Source organism: Centruroides vittatus, unplaced genomic scaffold (genome assembly GCF_030686945.1).
Source record: "Centruroides vittatus isolate TY-2023 unplaced genomic scaffold, ASM3068694v2 contig_345, whole genome shotgun sequence".
Lineage (NCBI taxonomy): Eukaryota > Metazoa > Arthropoda > Arachnida > Scorpiones > Buthidae > Centruroides > Centruroides vittatus.
The window spans coordinates 4,312,895-4,331,011 of NW_027122170.1; the positions used below are offsets into that span (position 1 = coordinate 4,312,895).

At 38.1% G+C, this 18,117-nt stretch overlaps 2 long non-coding RNA genes across 2 annotated transcripts; both read left to right on the forward strand.

Moving 5' to 3' along the window:
• The first annotated feature begins 251 nt into the window (after positions 1-251).
• Positions 252-1,465, forward strand: LOC136974285 (uncharacterized). The gene is made up of 4 exons (XR_010880622.1): positions 252-381; positions 460-528; positions 618-707; positions 1,275-1,465. It is a non-coding gene; the product is annotated as an uncharacterized lncRNA (long non-coding RNA).
• An 11,011-nt stretch (positions 1,466-12,476) lies between these two features.
• Positions 12,477-12,858, forward strand: LOC136974286 (uncharacterized). The gene is made up of 2 exons (XR_010880623.1): positions 12,477-12,612; positions 12,684-12,858. It is a non-coding gene; the product is annotated as an uncharacterized lncRNA (long non-coding RNA).
• The last annotated feature ends 5,259 nt before the right edge of the window (positions 12,859-18,117 follow it).

Here is an 18,117-nt window from a genome sequence, read left to right on the forward strand (position 1 = left end):
CTTATCAGTGGCGTAGCGTAGTGGGAGCGGCAGGGGCGGCCCGCCCCGGGCGGCACTTTTAGGGGGCGGCAAAATTTCACAAAAAATAATAATATCATGCAAAAATAACTAAATAAGGGGGCGGCGACATTTTCCTCCGCCCCGGGCGGCTGACACCCACGCTACGCCACTGGATCTTATAAATCAGATGAATAATAAATGGAAGGAGCTATTTTTCGTTATATTTGGCATAGTGATTTATATCTTAGCCTTTTTTTTATTTACAATGCTATTTTCGGCGGACTGGATATAATTCTTCGGCTATTGTTATGTCTCGGCACCATTTTCTCCGTTTTTCTGGGATTGTTGTTCTCTTTTGCTGTTTCCCGTATTTCGGCATTCGTAAGTTCTGATGGGTAGAATAAGAATTTTTATCAATTTTCTATTTTCAATGACATTTTTTTAATTTTATGTGTTTAGGCTTATGATTCTTTTCAAGAAATAAGAATCTTCGCTTCCGCTCGTTTGGCGGTAGAAGACAAAATAAAAGTAAGTTTATTGTATTTTCAATAATTATAAATAAAACTGTAATTGTATAATCGTATTTCTTTTAGTTATTAAAATTTATACTTATTTAGTTGTTGGATTTCATGAAAAAATTTCGAGAAAACGAACTGGGATTTAGTTGTGGTGGTTTTTTCGTTGCATCGAAGGGATGTCCGGTAAAGGTATTCAGGGCCGGATTTACCAATCCAGGGACCCTGAGCACAAATTCGGTGGGGGTCCCCCCTTTAAGAGTAGGCAAATTTGATGATTTAGAAAGTTTACACAAAATACTGTACTTTCAATTAGATTTGAACTAGGAAGTTGTAAATTTCATTTAAAAATAAGGTTATTGTAAACATACATATATTTTATAGCGTAAAACTAATTATTTTAATTTAACTGAAAAATACCTATGTGAAATTTTCCCGAAATTTTCCGATGTTTTATATGTTTTTTCCCGGGTTTGGTTTTCTCTGCCTGTTGCCTTCATGATTAGGCCACACTAGGCTGTCGCGGTAATAGAAAAAAAATTATGTTTAAACATAATTTTTTTTTAGTTTTGTGGGTGCCCTGGGCACAGGCCCCAAATGCCCTTATGTAAATCCGGCCCTGGGTATATTGAAGTTTATCAAATATAAGAAACATATGTAGAGTATAAATTCGAGTTCTGTAGCGATTAATTTACAGCTGTGAAGATTTTAAAACGTCAAAAAATAGGGAAAATTAATTGTTCTTTTTATCGTTAATAGGTGTACAGTTCGCTATACTCCGCCTTCAATATTCTGTTGCAAGTTCGGGACATTTTGAAAGGTGGAGATGACAAGTGTATTTCTTTCGCTGCACACATTTTAAATTTATCTCAAAATTCTACTTTGTTGCAAAAATAATCGCTAATACTTACCATTTACAGAATACTGTAAATATTTTACTTGATTTCAACTCTGATAGTAAAAAATTAAATCGGTTTGAACGTTTTCATTTTTTAAGCGTTAAAAAATAAAATTAAACAGTATATTACGAGTATATATATATAAACTGTTAGGGGTGTGTCTTCAGGACACTCCGTACGGAGGTACCGTTAAAAAAAAAATGGAGTGTGGCTGTGTCGGGACACGGCCATGTGTTTTACGTGAATACGTGTACGTTAACGGGAAATATTTTCTTTGAGCGTATTATATGTATTAGTGTGTTATAATTTTATTAATGATAGGTCTGTGATACGAAAAGTACGATACAAATGGCATACAGGATACATCGAGATTTCTGGTGAACGTTAAATCAATACAGGTATTGCCTAGCGTTGTTGGAGGAGTTTCGATATAAGACAAATTAAACTCGCTGAACATGAAGTCGGGTAACGAGCGGTCTTGCGAGACGTTAACATTAAAGTCTCCGACGATTATGATTGGTGTAGTCAGATCTGGTTCGTATTCGGGTATAATCTTAATGATGTTTTTAGAATATTTTAGCAACGATCGTAACGTACAGTGCTTAATTTCTGCTAACGCTGTGCCCGGATGGAGGTACACACAGCCGAGTATTTTACGTTCCCGGCACCGCTTCACCCTATCATATGGTGTTTTATGGGTATCATTGGATTGCTCTTGAGAAACCCTTTCCAACCGTATACGATTTCTATATTTTGATTTGGCTTTTCGACGAGTATAGGCCGACATTGTATTAAGTTTTCTTAATTTTTATCTTTAACACCATATATATTCACCATAACTATTCCACACTAATGTTTTGTGTACGCAATCGATAAATAGTGACGAAACTGTAAATTGAAACTCAAACGAGCGTTGTAGCTTCACCGAGTCAAAATGTATACTAAACGGAAAGTATGTGACGCGGCAAAACGACCTCAAAATGGCGGCGCTTTTCCCTCCGCCGCGCACGATGCGTCACAGTCCCCACTCAACGTAATGAATTTTTTGATCCTTTAACTATCGAGTGATGTAATTAAATTTTAGATGTAGACGATAGATATGTAGCTGCAATGCCAAACTGTATCCCCCGATTTTGTTATCATCAGTTTTTTGAATTGCCTCCCACTACAGAAGCAAATTTAAAGACGTATTCACGTCAAAAATTTGAAAGAATATCATCAAAATACTTTATGCGTTCAAAAAAATTGGAAAATTTCAATCTGATAATGGCTACCTTAACAGAATCTGTATATGGGAAATATTGGGGTAATTTTAACTTTATGTAAGTGCGTGACAACAATGGTAATTAAGCCAGGCTGGTTTTTAAAACTTTGCCGTGTGGGCACTAAGAGGGCCTCTTTTAGCAAGCCCATTATAAGTTTGACTAGATCCACAATTGGGGCGGCTGGGTAGTGATATATCCGGAAGGACAACCCCCGAAAAATTCCTGGGGATTTTTCGACCCGTCCGGATTCGATCCCGGGTCCCCCAGAGCGGTAAGGCTTACCAGCTAAGCCTTAGCCGCTCGGAAAGAAACTATTAATTTAAATAAATTGATACACCCCACAATGCCTTAAATTAATTTATTTAATACAAACTAAAACATTTGAGATTTTAAATAATTTTATTCGGTTAAGATTATTTTAAACATCAATTATTATCAATAAGATTTTGGAAGAGGGCGCTACCTCTCTAGCGCCAAAGCGAAAATGTAAATAATACTTTTAAAATAAAATATTTATTGCTACATACGGTACATTATTATATACATTGTATAAAACTGTGGTAATAAACTGATTGATTACATTCAAAAGTATTGACCCGGCAATTATTTTTATGAAGATGGTTTTTACATAAATCGAGTAAGCGTGTGGTATTAACTAGTTACACGATTTTTTCGTCATATTTGTGGCGGTTGCTGCAGCTAACATTTCTTGTATATGTGCACCGTCTTCAAAGTGCATTATTTAAATCGAGTTCGTATTTCGTGAGTGAAGTCTCACTTTATGTTAACCGTAGCTTCGGTCAGGATTCGTTCATATACCGTATTTCTACCCTGTATTGGATTACTTTCGAATCTGGCTTCGTTATCGCCACAACCAGACACTATACCTCGTCTCTGATAAGAGCGATTGGCACCGTGTGCACCAACTAGTTGCATCTGTATAGGATACAGTTTTACAGTGCCGTAACTAGGCAGGTGCAACAGGTGCACCCGCATAGGGCCCACTTGAAAGGAAGGCAAAATGCATGTATTTGTTTTATTATTTTTCAAACCTAATTAATTAAGGGGCCTAAATGCAAATTCTTGCACAGGACACAGAAATGCTAGTTACGGCACTGCCGTTTTTACGTCTGTTGTGTTTCTTTTTCGCTTCTTTAATAATACTGCAATATTATGCAATATTATTCCAGATGTGTTTTATATTTTTACATTGGCAAGAAAGATGTTCTAACGTTTCTGTCTGATCACAGGTCTGATTTACAGGTAGTTCCGGATGAGTTAATTACTGTATGTGTCACGAATGAAGTACAATAAATTGACACAACACCAAAATATCTTTTAAAATTAAAACATTGAAACATGAAGTTTAAAAGTAAAAAATATTCAAAGTTTAGAATAATGTATCCAAATTGTAATTATTCAATTCCGAAACTAATTTTAACGATATAGTCTACAGAATACAGCGACATATTTAATCTCTAAGCTATACCAGATATATTTCACAAAGAATAATGCAAAATCAAACTGGATAAAGTTAATATTAAAAATACCGAAAAACCTTTATAATACGGCCAAACGAAAATGAAGTCCGACACATAGGATAAACAGATTGAGCCAGGGACAAGCCACCATTCTTTCTCCTCGAATTTCTGGCTTTAAAAAAAATCCTATGTGTCGGACTTCATTTTCGTTTGGCCGTATTATAAAGGTTTTTCGGTATTTTTAATATTAACTTTATCCAGTTTGATGTTGCATTAATCCGCGAAACCGGCAACCCCGACGGCGACCGAGAAATCTTTCCGAAAATCGAAATAATATTGGGCGAAATCCTAGGAATTTGATTTATTTCACGCCAGGGCCGAAAATGAACGAAAAAGATGTTTATTCAAACGAATTTCGGGCGATTTTCGGAGATGGTCAAGCCTCCAGACGTAGAATTGAAAAAGATCTCCACGTTGGACATTCTGCACTATGTAAATGCAGAAGATAATTTATTTATCAAATTCCGAACACAAGAAAATGACTGAAGCAAAATTTAAAAAGAAAAAAATATATATATAACATAATTTTAAATTTTGTATATATTTTTGTATATTTTTCTGTAATTTACTTTGTTAATCTCGCCCCTTTTGGAATGAGGTTAACAACACCAATAAAGAATAAAGGAGAGTTCGAGTGAGGACCTGAAAGTGAACGGACGTGTTTTTATGGTCTCCAATTTTCTTTTGTCTTGCTAACCCTACACTCGACCCCACGACTACGACTGCAAAATAATACGACAATTTATAAGAGTCGACAGGATTACCTTATCCAGCAATGAGTAAATCTAGAGACAAATCCATCCCAGAAACAGGTAGTTCTACCTCTCCTCCTAAACTAAATCTTATTCCGTTTAACCCACGTGGAAAGCTAAGTCTAACTTCGTGGATGAGACTGTTTGAGAAGCAAGCGGCGAGACAAAGGATTGACGAACAAGAGCTCCACTTTTACATACCAGAGTATTTACAGCATGAAGCTTTCGACTATTTTTGTGAAAATTTAGTAGAGGAAACGGATTGGAACAAAATTAAACAAAAATTACTCGAGTACTTTCCACAGGAAGAAGAAGATTACTTCACCGATTTTGTAAATCGACAACACCAGCGAGATGAAGACGTCTTAACTTACTATAGGGAAAAAACCTCCTTGGCGGAAAAAGCTAAGTTAAACATGCAACAGACCATTACAGGTCTCAATGCCGGCATAAATGCGGAAATTAGAAAATATATGATAGCCGCACCGCCAGCCACCGCTGTCGAATGGCTTCAGAAGGCTACTAAGTTAATAAAAATTCAAGAAGAAGCAGATCATCCGCCGAAGACCCAGAAAGAAAATCATCCGGCAACTAAACCGAATCGAGAAAATTACACAGGATCCCAACACTTTGCCAAAAACCAGATACTGTCATGGCCGCACACAAAGAAAACGACGCCATCTTGGATTCCACCACGGGGTCAACCCCAGTACAGAAATTTGGTACATCACATGAGCAGACCGCCATCCCCTTGCCGTTTTTGCTATCAGCAGGGATTACCAGCACAGCACTGGAGAAGAGACTGTCCCCAAAGATATTCAGCTCCTATTCACAGAGACGTCCACAAGGTATCTGAAGCAAATGAGGCAGAACCAACTTCACCATCTTGACTACTACTAACTGTTTCAATGGAGAACAAGACGATGCCTGCGCTCATCGATACAGGAAGTTCCATCAGCCTTATATCCCAAAAACTATTAGATACTTTATCCAAATACTTTCAATACCAATCGGATGTGAAGATTATCACTACAGCTGCAGGATCTACCACAAGCATGGCTAATGTATCAATCCCTCTTAAGATTGGAAACCTGACAAAAAACATTACTTTACATGTAGTATCCAGGTATTTCCCTTATTTAATTTTATCTTATCCAGACATTAGAAAATTTAGTCTTGTCATAGATTCTAGTCTTAATCAGATCTCCCAAAATCAGACTATCCTAGCATTAGATCCTAATACTTTTGAAGTACGTTCAAATCACTCTAGTTCCACAAATAGTTACTATAGTAGAGACATTAATCATTTTTGTAATAGAATAAGTAAAAATAGTAATAGCTTATATAAGATAGATCAGAAGGAGACCCCTCAGGCTCCTAACCTTGTCTTCCCACCTCCTTTGGCTCAAAATGCAGCAGGAACTTGTAGGGGTAGGAATAGTTCTACTTCCTTAAAGGAATCTCTGTTAAATATTTTTAACATTAGGGATGTTGTTAACCCTAATCTGAAGGATGATCAGAAGCAGAAGCTAAAGAGCATTGTTTTAGGATTTCGGGAAGTTTTTTCTGCTGAGAAGTTTTCAGTGCCAGCCCTAAAAATAGCTTCCCCTAGAATATTACTTAAAGACGAAAGACCCATAACTTTAAAACCTTACAGAGCATCTTACCGTGATAGGGAAGAGATTGATAGACAGGTGGAACTATTGCTAAAGTCGGGATTGATTGAACCATCGTCGTCCCCTTACGCTGCCCCAGTCACATTAGCCAAGAAAAGAGATGAGGGAAAAACTAGATTATGTATGGACTATAGGAAATTAAACGAGAGGATTAAAGTTAACAATGAACCTATTCCCAGAATAGATGAGCTACTGGATAGACTTATAGGTGCGAAAATATTTTCTACGGTAGATATTCTGTCAGCCTATTGGCAGGTTCCTCTCCATTCTGAAGACAAAGAACTAACTGCCTTTGTAACGAATTCTGGTCATTTCCAGTGGAATCGTTTACCATTTGGCCTAAAGACTTCACCCCAGATTTTTCAGCTAGTTCTAAAAAATATCCTAAATAAATATAGATTTCCTTTTCTCATCAATTATTTTGATGACTTGTTAATTTTTAGTCAGAACGTGGACGAACACCTAAAACATTTAACACAAGTATTTGAATTATGTTCAAGGGAGGGTCTCTACTTAAATCTTAAAAAATGTCAGTTTGTTAGATCTGAAATTAATTATCTTGGGTTCAACATCAAACCAGAAAGTTACTCCCCCTCATTACCAAATATAGAAACAATACAAAAGTTAAAATGTCCAACCAATATCAAACAATTACAGGGCTTTTTAGGGTCCATAAACCATTACCATCGATTTATTCCAAATTATGCAAATTTAAGAGCTCCTCTAAATAAGCTCCTAAAGAAAAATCAAAACTGGGTTTGGACGACTAAATGTCAAGAATCTTTTGAGAAATTAAAAAGAGCACTTATCTCCAGACCCATCTTAAACATGTATAACCCTTTGCTTCCTACACATCTTTATACAGATGCTAGCGGAGATGGTATAGGGAGTATCTTGAAACAGGAACACCCTGTTAAAGGATTACTTCCTATTGCCTATTTCTCCAGGTCCTTACGTGAATATGAAAAAAGCTACACCATTAGTGAGAGAGAATGCCTTGCAATTGTAGCATCTATTGAAAAGTTTCACTTTTATCTTCATGATATCTATTTCACCATACACACTGATCATCAGGCTTTACAGTGGCTGAAAGGTATAAAAAACCCATCTGGAAGGTTATTTAGATGGTCTTTGAAACTAAGCATGTATCAGTATGATATTAAACATCAGAAGGGAAGCCAGAATGTAGAAGCTGATTATTTATCCAGAGCCCCCGTGAGCCATTTTGTTACCACTGAGGAAGTCCTTTCCAACCAGGATACCTCATTACTCACCTCACCCAAATTCTTCCGAGATCGTGAAGATGTAATCTGTATCAGAAAGAAGGGATTTACAAAGAAAGTCATACCTCCATCGCTTCAATACAAGGTGCTATCCAGGGCACATGCACACTATGGTCACCCAGGTATAACACAGATGCTGAAACTAATTAGTCCACGTTACTATTGGCCGAATGTCATCAACGATGTTGTAGAGTTTGTTAAACATTGTGATGCTTGTCAGAAAGCAAAGACATACAACCATAAAAGGTTTGGCTTGTTAGGTGATTTACCTTCATCAAAAGCTCCATTTGACATGTTATCTATGGACACTGTCTCTGGAATGCAAAGATACGGATCTACTAAAGGCTACCTTCATGTTGCCATCGATCACTTTTCTAGGTTTGCTTGGTGTTTTCCATCCAAATCTACTTCTATAAACGCCTACATAGATTGTCTAGGCAAAATATTACAGACAGGCAGCCCGAAACGTCTACTAACAGATAGAGCACCTTCATTTACCTCCTCTAGATTCAGAAGATATTTAGAAAAGAATGGAATCAAACAACATCTAACAAGTACTCAGCGACCTCAGCACAACGGGATAGTTGAGAGACTAAACGCCACACTTGTCTCTAGACTAAGAATAAAATATTCAGAGAATCCAAAACGATCCTGGACTCAAATGTTACGTGACGTTGTGAAAGAATACAATCAAACGCCTCATACTATAACAGGATTCCCTCCAATGTTTTTAATGTACGGAGAAATCCCCGATTCACCTGACAACTTGAATTATCCCTCTCTCAGCGAAGCACGTAAGATTGCCACCGAAAGAACTGAAATAGCTCATGAAAGAAACAGAGATAAATATAATAGTCAACACCAAACTCCAAACTTCAAAGTAGGAGACCAAATACTACTACAAACCTTTTTCCATCCCGACCAAGGAAAACTTGCTCCAAAGTATCATGGACCTTTCACCATATTAAAGATAGTATCTCCTTGTAACGTAGAAATAGACAGACCTGTCCAATCATTAAATAAATTAACTGATATTGTAAATGTAGATAAAATTATACCGTATTATAATCCAACCAACTTTAGAGTTCAAGCCGATAAATTGTATAACACCCAGCCCAACCTCCCTGAGGCTCCATGATGTCGCCTTTTCAGGAGGGGGGCATTTAACATATTTTAAATTTTGTATATATTTTTGTATATTTTTCTGTAATTTACTTTGTTAATCTCGCCCCTTTTGGAATGAGGTTAACAACACCAATAAAGAATAAAGGAGAGTTCGAGTGAGGACCTGAAAGTGAACGGACGTGTTTTTATGGTCTCCAATTTTCTTTTGTCTTGCTAACCCTACACTCGACCCCACGACTACGACTGCAAAATAATACGACATACATATGTATATATTATTATGAGAGTGAGTGCAATATCGAAGTTTGTTTACGTAATTCGAACATTGTTGACGCGTCTTTTAACGTTTGTTCGAAAAACGTCACGCATGACGATTCGCAGTTCGATTGTGTTTCTGGTTGTGGTCGGACGTGCTTTTCTTGTGCTCTTGGATTGCGTTGGATTTTTTTGCGGTTTGCGGACTGTTGCGGAGAAGACTGAAGATTTTTGAGGTAAGTCTTAGTCCATATTGACCCTAGACGTAAGAATTTATTTAATATTACTTGGAGAATCGGTCCCAGAAGACATCGTTCGATGGTCGGATTCGAATCTTTTAGATTTAAAAAGGCAGCTGCGGTGAGCATTTTGTTTTTCTCGGAAGAATTTAAGGATTAATTTAAGCTCGAATTAGTTTATCGGAAGATTTATGATATTTTTTAAAAGATTTTTCAAGTTTATTTCGTGTTAATTTTATATGTTCTTCCTTATGTGCTTTTAAAATGGCGTTGAACAAACGAAATATTAGGAAATTTGGTAACAATAGCGTTGTCGGTCGATCGGAGAATACTGGACGAACGAGAGGAATGATTTGTTCTAGTTTTGGGGGTGGCGAGGTAAAGATGACGTTCGATTATAGAAAATCTTGCTTCTAACCCCTTGTGGAGAATGGAAACCGAAGGCGGAGGGTGGTAGGGAGTCTCTCGATCCCAATCCGTCGTCACTCGGGGGATAGAAACGTAAAAAATGCAGATATTTAGCCTTAAAATTGAAAAAGAATCCATTACGTCAATCGCATTCGAATTCGTTAGGCGCTTTCTAATCTCCATAGAAACGGCAACAATTGCCGTTTCTATTGTTGCAACACGATTTTGCGTCACTTTGCACGTTTTTCGCTTGCCGGACGGACGTGTGCGCTCTGTGCTCTTGTTTTCGCTGTGTTTTTTGCTACCGGAACGTGGTTTTAAGAAGACTTTTGGACGCCTACATTATACCAAGTAAGATTTTAATTAGAATTTAGCTAGCTGTAAGATTTTATTTTCGTTTCGTTTAGTCCAACTTTCAAAGACGACATCGGCCGGCGTATTTGCGTTTAAATGTGCCGTCGCTTGTGAATTCTTCTTCTTCTTCCTGGTTTATATGGAGATGTTAGCCTTGTATGCTCTTTCTCCGAACAGACGTCGCTTGTGAATCAGGATCCCAAATGACTTTTAAACGAGCCGCCACATTGGAAAGCGACCGAAGCGCCGGAAACGGATTAAGTATTTGCTCATTGGTTTATTTTCGTAATTAATTCTTTTATATTTTATAAACACGGTCAAAGAATAAGGATTATTTATAGAAATTCAATTAAAAATTATTTAATACTAAGTTTAAATAGAATTCCTCGTAATTTTAACTGAAATATACTCTGGTAACATTGATGGACGGAGACCGTATTCCGAAGCATGGGATGTTCCTTGGACAGGTCAAAACTTTCGCCCTTTGACCTCCGACTTTTCCATGCAATTTATGTACTACTTACAACGCTTTTCAATGGCTTATTTTGTCAGAATTAAATTGTCTGCAAACACATCTAATACTAATACACTTAACAGTTATCTATACAGGCTGGACACAAAGAATTCTTTTCCTTAGGCTCTTTGTCTCTTTCCACGAGGTGGTCTTTTCTGAGTACAGTCGATCTGCCAATGCTTTGTGCCAGTTAAACGTTCGTGTCCCGAATGGCGAGTTGGGATGTGGGCACGTTTCGCTTCTTCGTACGTTTCTCTTGTGTTTTGGTCGACTCGTTGGCAATTTCTTTGTACGAAACTCTTAAATGCCGTCGTTGCGTTTATGTGACGTACACGTTAGGGTAAATTGCTCTAGAAGGAAACACTTGTTACGACTCTGGCTCGAGTGCCTTTTCCTCGTGGCTACGTGCGGCGTGTCTTTAATTTACTGTCGTACAAATACAAATTACACGTAAGAGAGTTTCTTCGTTTCGGGTCGGTCGTCTCTACTGCAAATACAGTTGGAACGTTCTAGCAATTTCCGGTAGGATCTAACGCAAACTATCCGAATTCCGATTCGTCGTGAGTATAATCTTGGACTTTTTCTGCGCTAATCGGTCCCAGAAGACATCTCGGCACATCGTTCGATGGTCGTCCGTTTGCGCTTCGGATTCGAATCTTTTAGATTTAAAAAGGCAGCTGCGGTGAGCATTTTGCTTTTCTCGGAAGAATTTAGACATTAATTTTTTTAAGCTTTTGTTTTAATCGACTAATTGCAAACTTTTTTTTTCAGAATGAAGATGTTGGAGTGGTTTCGCCGGAGGTTCCGACGGAAGAATGCGGTGGCGCCGGAGGGAGGGGGTTCCTCGGACGGCTCCGATGAGACGTTCGAGGATCCGGTGGTGGACTTGGTCTCTGCCGAATGTTCGGTGTCGTTGGAGACCGTCGAGCGAGAGGCAGCGGGTGGTGACGACCTTCCCCCAGTGCGTGTGGCGTGGCACTCTCCCGGAGGCGGGAGAGTTCTGAGTCCATTCCACTTGGCCAAGGTCGTCAGGGATCAGCCAGCCACAGACCTTGTTGTGGAAGAAGTACGGCGTAACAACACCTACGAGGTTTCTCGGAATTCGTTGTTACTTCGTATGTTCGGGTTGTCTGCCTCTTCGTCCACGCTCGCGACGTCGTCGCCATCGTCTTTCGGAAGTCGGAACGGGGAAGAATCGGAGGAAGCGCCGCCGAAGTCGAGGGACCGCGGTTTTGTTGCTGCGGGTGGCTGCGTTTCCCTTGGCCTAGGCGGTGATCCTCCTCGATTTTCCCCAACTCGTCCTTTGCACCCGGATGCGACATTCTGACCGGATTCGACACTTTTCTCCCGGACTCGACACCTTTTCCCGGACGTGACTGTCTCCTACCCGGACGTGACCCACGGACTTGTCTCCCGAACGTGACACTCGATAGACGACAACGGATTTGACTCCCGATTCTGACCACCCGGACGTGACACGTTTACTCACCGGACGTGACATTTGACCGACCTTTCTTCCCAAACAGCTGTTACGAGGATTGAGCTTCCGGTTAGGTTAGGTCAGGTCCTTCGCTCTCCTCATGACACTGTTCGGGAAGAAAGACTAGCTGATACAGGTAATAATGTTGAGCTTAGATAATAAATGAATGAACTTCTTCTTTTCTCACTGTCTTTGTGTTTTGTAGGAACATTTGGGAGGGAGATACTTCTCCCTCCCCAACTTTACCACGAAGAGGACGAAGTGGCCATTTATCGTAAAAGTGAATATTTTCCGAAGTCTCCGATGGTAAGATCTCTTTCGTTTCATTTTCAACACATCTTATTCTCGTACGTAATTTACTGTTTTTCTGTTTTTAGACATGCCGAAAATGTTCTTCGATCACACGCACACACACACACACGGACATAACATCACTGTACACGAAGATATACACCGTTTAAGCTTTACTCGAATTCTCGCACTCACGCACTTACACATCAAGCGCCTCGTTCTGTGTATGTAATTCGACACAATGAAACAACCCGAACACTCGCTTCCCACAAATCCAACCCCTGGGTCCTCGTCCCGGGAAGTGGAAACGCCAATTTTAAAGATTAAAGTACTTTAAATTGGCGGCCGAAGGGGCTCTGGTAATCACACTTCTTGCATGGATTAAATGGAATTTCACACATTAGCATAAATAATCGTTTTGTGATGAATTTTTCTGTTAAATTTAGTGTGGTAAGAAATTATCTGCGCACAAATCTCGCTCGTATTTCAGTATCGCTAACTCGTTAAAGATCTTCGTGCTTATCGTATATTTCATCATACAAGCATCATGGCAGCTGGTTTTGTTCATCGAGAACTGTCTTAAGCTGGAAAATTGATATATTTATTCACATTTTATGCGTCGCGGGCCGCAAAATATATGAATGCGGCCCGAGGACCGCAGGTTGCTCATCCCTGCCCTAGACCATCACTGACGCGCAATTAACTGATTGCCTCTAGAAGTCGGCTTTTTACAGCAACGCAGCTTCCCTGCCATCAAACACGGCACGCCACTGAATCTTATCATTTATTTCACATGTAGTATAGAAATTTGTAATAAGATACATAATGCAATTATAATAAAATATTAATTTTAATTAATTCAAACTACGTTAAAATATAAAAAATTTATATTTTAGAAAATTCGGTGGAAGCGCTGCTTCCAGCGCTTCCAATGACGGCACGCCACTGCCGTAAGCAATCCTATTATGGGTTTAACCAGTCCCACAATGGGGCGACCGAGTGGTGAGGGACGGGGCCCGACATATTCGGACGGACCATCCTTTGAAAAATTTCTGGGGATTTATCGACCCGCCGTTCACGTTTTAGGCTGAATACGACGGTTGCGACCTCTCCGATGTGTCGATAGGAATTTTTGAGTTTAACAGTTGATGTTGAAACCGAAAGTCTGATATATTGTAGATGAGTCCAGAATTACAAAATCAAGACCATCGGACTGAAGAGCCGATATGGTGGTTCTGTACGTGGATAGTAATAAACAAGACGGCAGAAAATGGGAAGCGACAAGAAATATTTAAACAAATATAACACTCGAAGGGTATACGTTCACCAGAGTGTATATGGAAGAAATTAAGACGAGTCTTTTCCAGTTAACTCGAGGGATTATGAGTTAGACCCTACGTATATATATGGTTATAGTGTTCACGATTTTCAGTTTGCACATTGAGTATGATGGGAAGATATGGATGGAGGTAGTGTTTTGTGATTATCTGGTAAGCATAGAACTGTGCCAGAGCTCTTTATTGCCATATAGGCTGCTTCATACTTACTTGAGCGTCAATTTTGGGGGATAAGACCAAGGGTTAGAACCTCCGTATGAACGGAACTGAAGTGAAAGTGAAGTTTGAAAGAAATTGGCAAAATAATAGTTTTTCGTTTAAAAGTGGAATAACATTAAATTGCAGGTATTTCTCATACCACACGGTAACTTCTACAACACGGTTTCTCTCTAACACGGTAGGAAAATTGGGGATATCCCACGTAAAATACGACTTTCGGTTTCGCTCTGACACAGTTTGGAAAATCCGTACAAAATTTCACAATTTTTAAGTGTAAACTCCGTTATTCGATTTTCTTTTTATTCAAGCAAGCACGTGTGTCGTCTAAAATTTGCCCATAGATTTTAGAATATTGAAATTTTCAGTTTGTTTTGTGCCTTTTGTCGGGTTTGCTTTAATGAAAACTGATAGTATAATTTTTTCTTCCTTGCACTAGCTCTTCTATTCACCGATGCTGTTGTCGTTGCTTTCAGACCGTCATTATGTTTTGTTTTTATACTTATAGATTAACCTTCGTATTTAATAAAGTTTATTTAAACACTTTTAGATAAGTGTTATTAAACTTTTTTAATCATGAGTAAAATAACGAACGAAATACGGCTATATCTCGGTACTCGAACAATTCGGTGTTCGAACACAAATTTTGGCAAACAGTCGCTCGGTACTTGACTGAACAAACGTGACCTGCTAAAACAAATTATCAGTTAATTAATAACATATTTTGTCATCTATAGCAATTTCTTATGATAAAAATAAAAAATATGAGAATGTTGCTGATACTTCCGATCAACATCAACAAAAAAGCTGAGATGACGACTGTACTTCTCGTAAAAAGAAAACGCTTGCGTTTAACTACAATTAATATTAATGCATAATACAATATTGGGGTTGTTAATTAATTATTAATTGGAAATAAATTATCAATTGCTTTAATAAACACATTTCTCTTAGTAACGTAGTGTTTGCGAATTCGGCCCATGATTGGCTATGATTCTGGAGTAAAGCAAGACATCAGGATTACAACAAAATTTATTGTATCAAAAAACAAATCTTGTAATTTTCAAGAAACTTAAAAATTAAATATCACATCAATCGATCAAATCTCCGAGCCAAATTTCCATACAATCTCAGCAGGTGAATAATACCCGTACAATATAAAATACAGTATTAAGACCAAGCACAACTAAAACAAATTAATTCTTTAAAAACACTAAAAAACTTTAGGTTATAATCCAAGTAAAATAAACTACTCTTTAGCTCCGACTTCGAGTGAGTTATTTAGACAATAAAGAACGAAAAAATGCTATACTTTGATCAACTTCTTTATTTCATTTCCCAAATGCATTTCGCAACGCCTCATCAGTGGGTAGTTGAGTCTCGGTAACCCATTCCTTTTATGCTGGGTGATGTTTTCCCAGCATGCATCTATCTGCATACTGTCATTCAGGTTAATTAAATTTGCATATTCTTTTATACAAAAATGTTCTATTATTCTACGTTTTAAACAATCTTCTTCTTTATAAAGTATTTTTACATTATTTCTATCTATTTTACAAAATTTATTTTTATAATGTAGGTACCACGGCGATTCTTCTCATTTTAATCTTATTGCTGCCTCGTGCTCTTTTAAACGTGTTTCCAACTTCCTTCCGGTTTCTCCAACGTAAGACTTCGTTTGTGGACAAGTACAAGATAATTTATAAATTACACCTGCAACATCAAGTTTGTTTAACATATTTGTATCATCTTTGTTTATGACATTTACTATATTCAACAATTTGTTCTTTTGTTTTGCCACGATACATAAAGATTTCTCGGTCGCCGTCGGGGTTGCCGGTTTCGCGGATTAATGCAACATCAAACTGGATAAAGTTAATATTAAAAATACCGAAAAACCTTTATAATACGGCCAAACGAAAATGAAGTCCGACACATAGGATAAACAGATTGAGCCAGGGACAAGCACCATTCTTTCTCCTCGAATTTCTGGCTTTAAAAAAAATCCTATGTGTCGGACTTCATTTTCGTTTGGCCGTATTATAAAGGTTTTTCGGTATTTTTAATATTAACTTTATCCAGTTTGATGTTACATTAATCCGCGAAACCGGCAACCCCGACGGCGACCGAGAAATCTTTCCGAAAATCGAAATAATATTGGGCGAAATCCTAGGAATTTGATTTATTTCACGCCATGGCCGAAAATGAACGAAAAAGATGTTTATTCAAACGAATTTCGGGCGATTTTCGGAGATGGTCAAGCCTCCAGACGTAGAATTGAAAAAGATCTCCACGTTGGACATTCTGCACTATGTAAATGCAGAAGATAATTTATTTATCAAATTCCGAACACAAGAAAATGACTGAAGCAAAATTTAAAAAGAAAAAAAAATATATATATAAATTAATTAAAAAAAATAAAATTGATTTTTTAAATTCGAATTTTTACGTTATTCGAACATTGTTGACGCGTCTTTTAACGTTTGTTCGAAAAACGTCACGCATGACGATTCGCAGTTCGATTGTGTTTCTGGTTGTGGTCGGACGTGCTTTTCTTGTGCTCTTGGATTGCGTTGGATTTTTTTGCGGTTTGCGGACTGTTGCGGAGAAGACTGAAGATTTTTGAGGTAAGTCTTAGTCCATATTGACCCTAGACGTAAGAATTTATTTAATATTACTTGGAGAATCGGTCCCAGAAGACATCGTTCGATGGTCGGATTCGAATCTTTTAGATTTAAAAAGGCATTTTGCTTTTCTCGGTAGAATTTAAGGATTAATTTAAGCTCGAATTAGTTTATCGGAAGATTTATGATATTTTTTAAAAGATTTTTCAAGTTTATTTCGTGTTAATTTTATATGTTCTTCCTTATGTGCTTTTAAAATGGCGTTGAACAAACGAAATATTAGGAAATTTGGTAACAATGTATTTGCGTTTAAATGTGCCGTCGCTTGTGACTTCTTCTTCTTCTTCCTGGTTTATATGGAGACGTTAGCCTTGTATGCTCTTTCTCCGAACAGACGTCGCTTGTGAATCAGGATCCCAAATGACTTTTAAACGAGCCGCCACATTGGAAAGCGACCGAAGCGCCGGAAACGGATTAAGTATTTGCTCATTGGTTTATTTTCGTAATTAATTCTTTTATATTTTATAAACACGGTCAAAGAATAAGGATTATTTATAGAAATTCAATTAAAAATTATTTAATACTAAGTTTAAATAGAATTCCTCGTAATTTTAACTGAAATATACTCTGGTAACATTGATGGACGGAGACCGTATTCCGAAGCATGGGATGTTCCTTGGACAGGTCAAAACTTTCGCCCTTTGACCTCCGACTTTTCCATGCAATTTATGTACTACTTACAACGCTTTTCAATGGCTTATTTTGTCAGAATTAAATTGTCTGCAAACACATCTAATACTAATACACTTAACAGTTATCTATACAGGCTGGACACAAAGAATTCTTTTCCTTAGGCTCTTTGTCTCTTTCCACGAGGTGGTCTTTTCTGAGTACAGTCGATCTGCCAATGCTTTGTGCCAGTTAAACGTTCGTGTCCCGAATGGCGAGTTGGGATGTGGGCACGTTTCGCTTCTTCGTACGTTTCTCTTGTGTTTTGATCGACTCGTTGGCAATTTCTTTGTACGAAACTCTTAAATGCCGTCGTTGCGTTTATGTGACGTACACGTTAGGGTAAATTGCTCTAGAAGGAAACACTTGTTACGACTCTGGCTCGAGTGCCTTTTCCTCGTGGCTACGTGCGGCGTGTCTTTAATTTACTGTCGTACAAATACAAATTACACGTAAGAGAGTTTCTTCGTTTCGGGTCGGTCGTCTCTACTGCAAATACAGTTGGAACGTTCTAGCAATTTCCGGTAGGATCTAACGCAAACTATCCGAATTCCGATTCGTCGTGAGTATAATCTTGGACTTTTTCTGCGCTAATCGGTCCCAGAAGACATCTC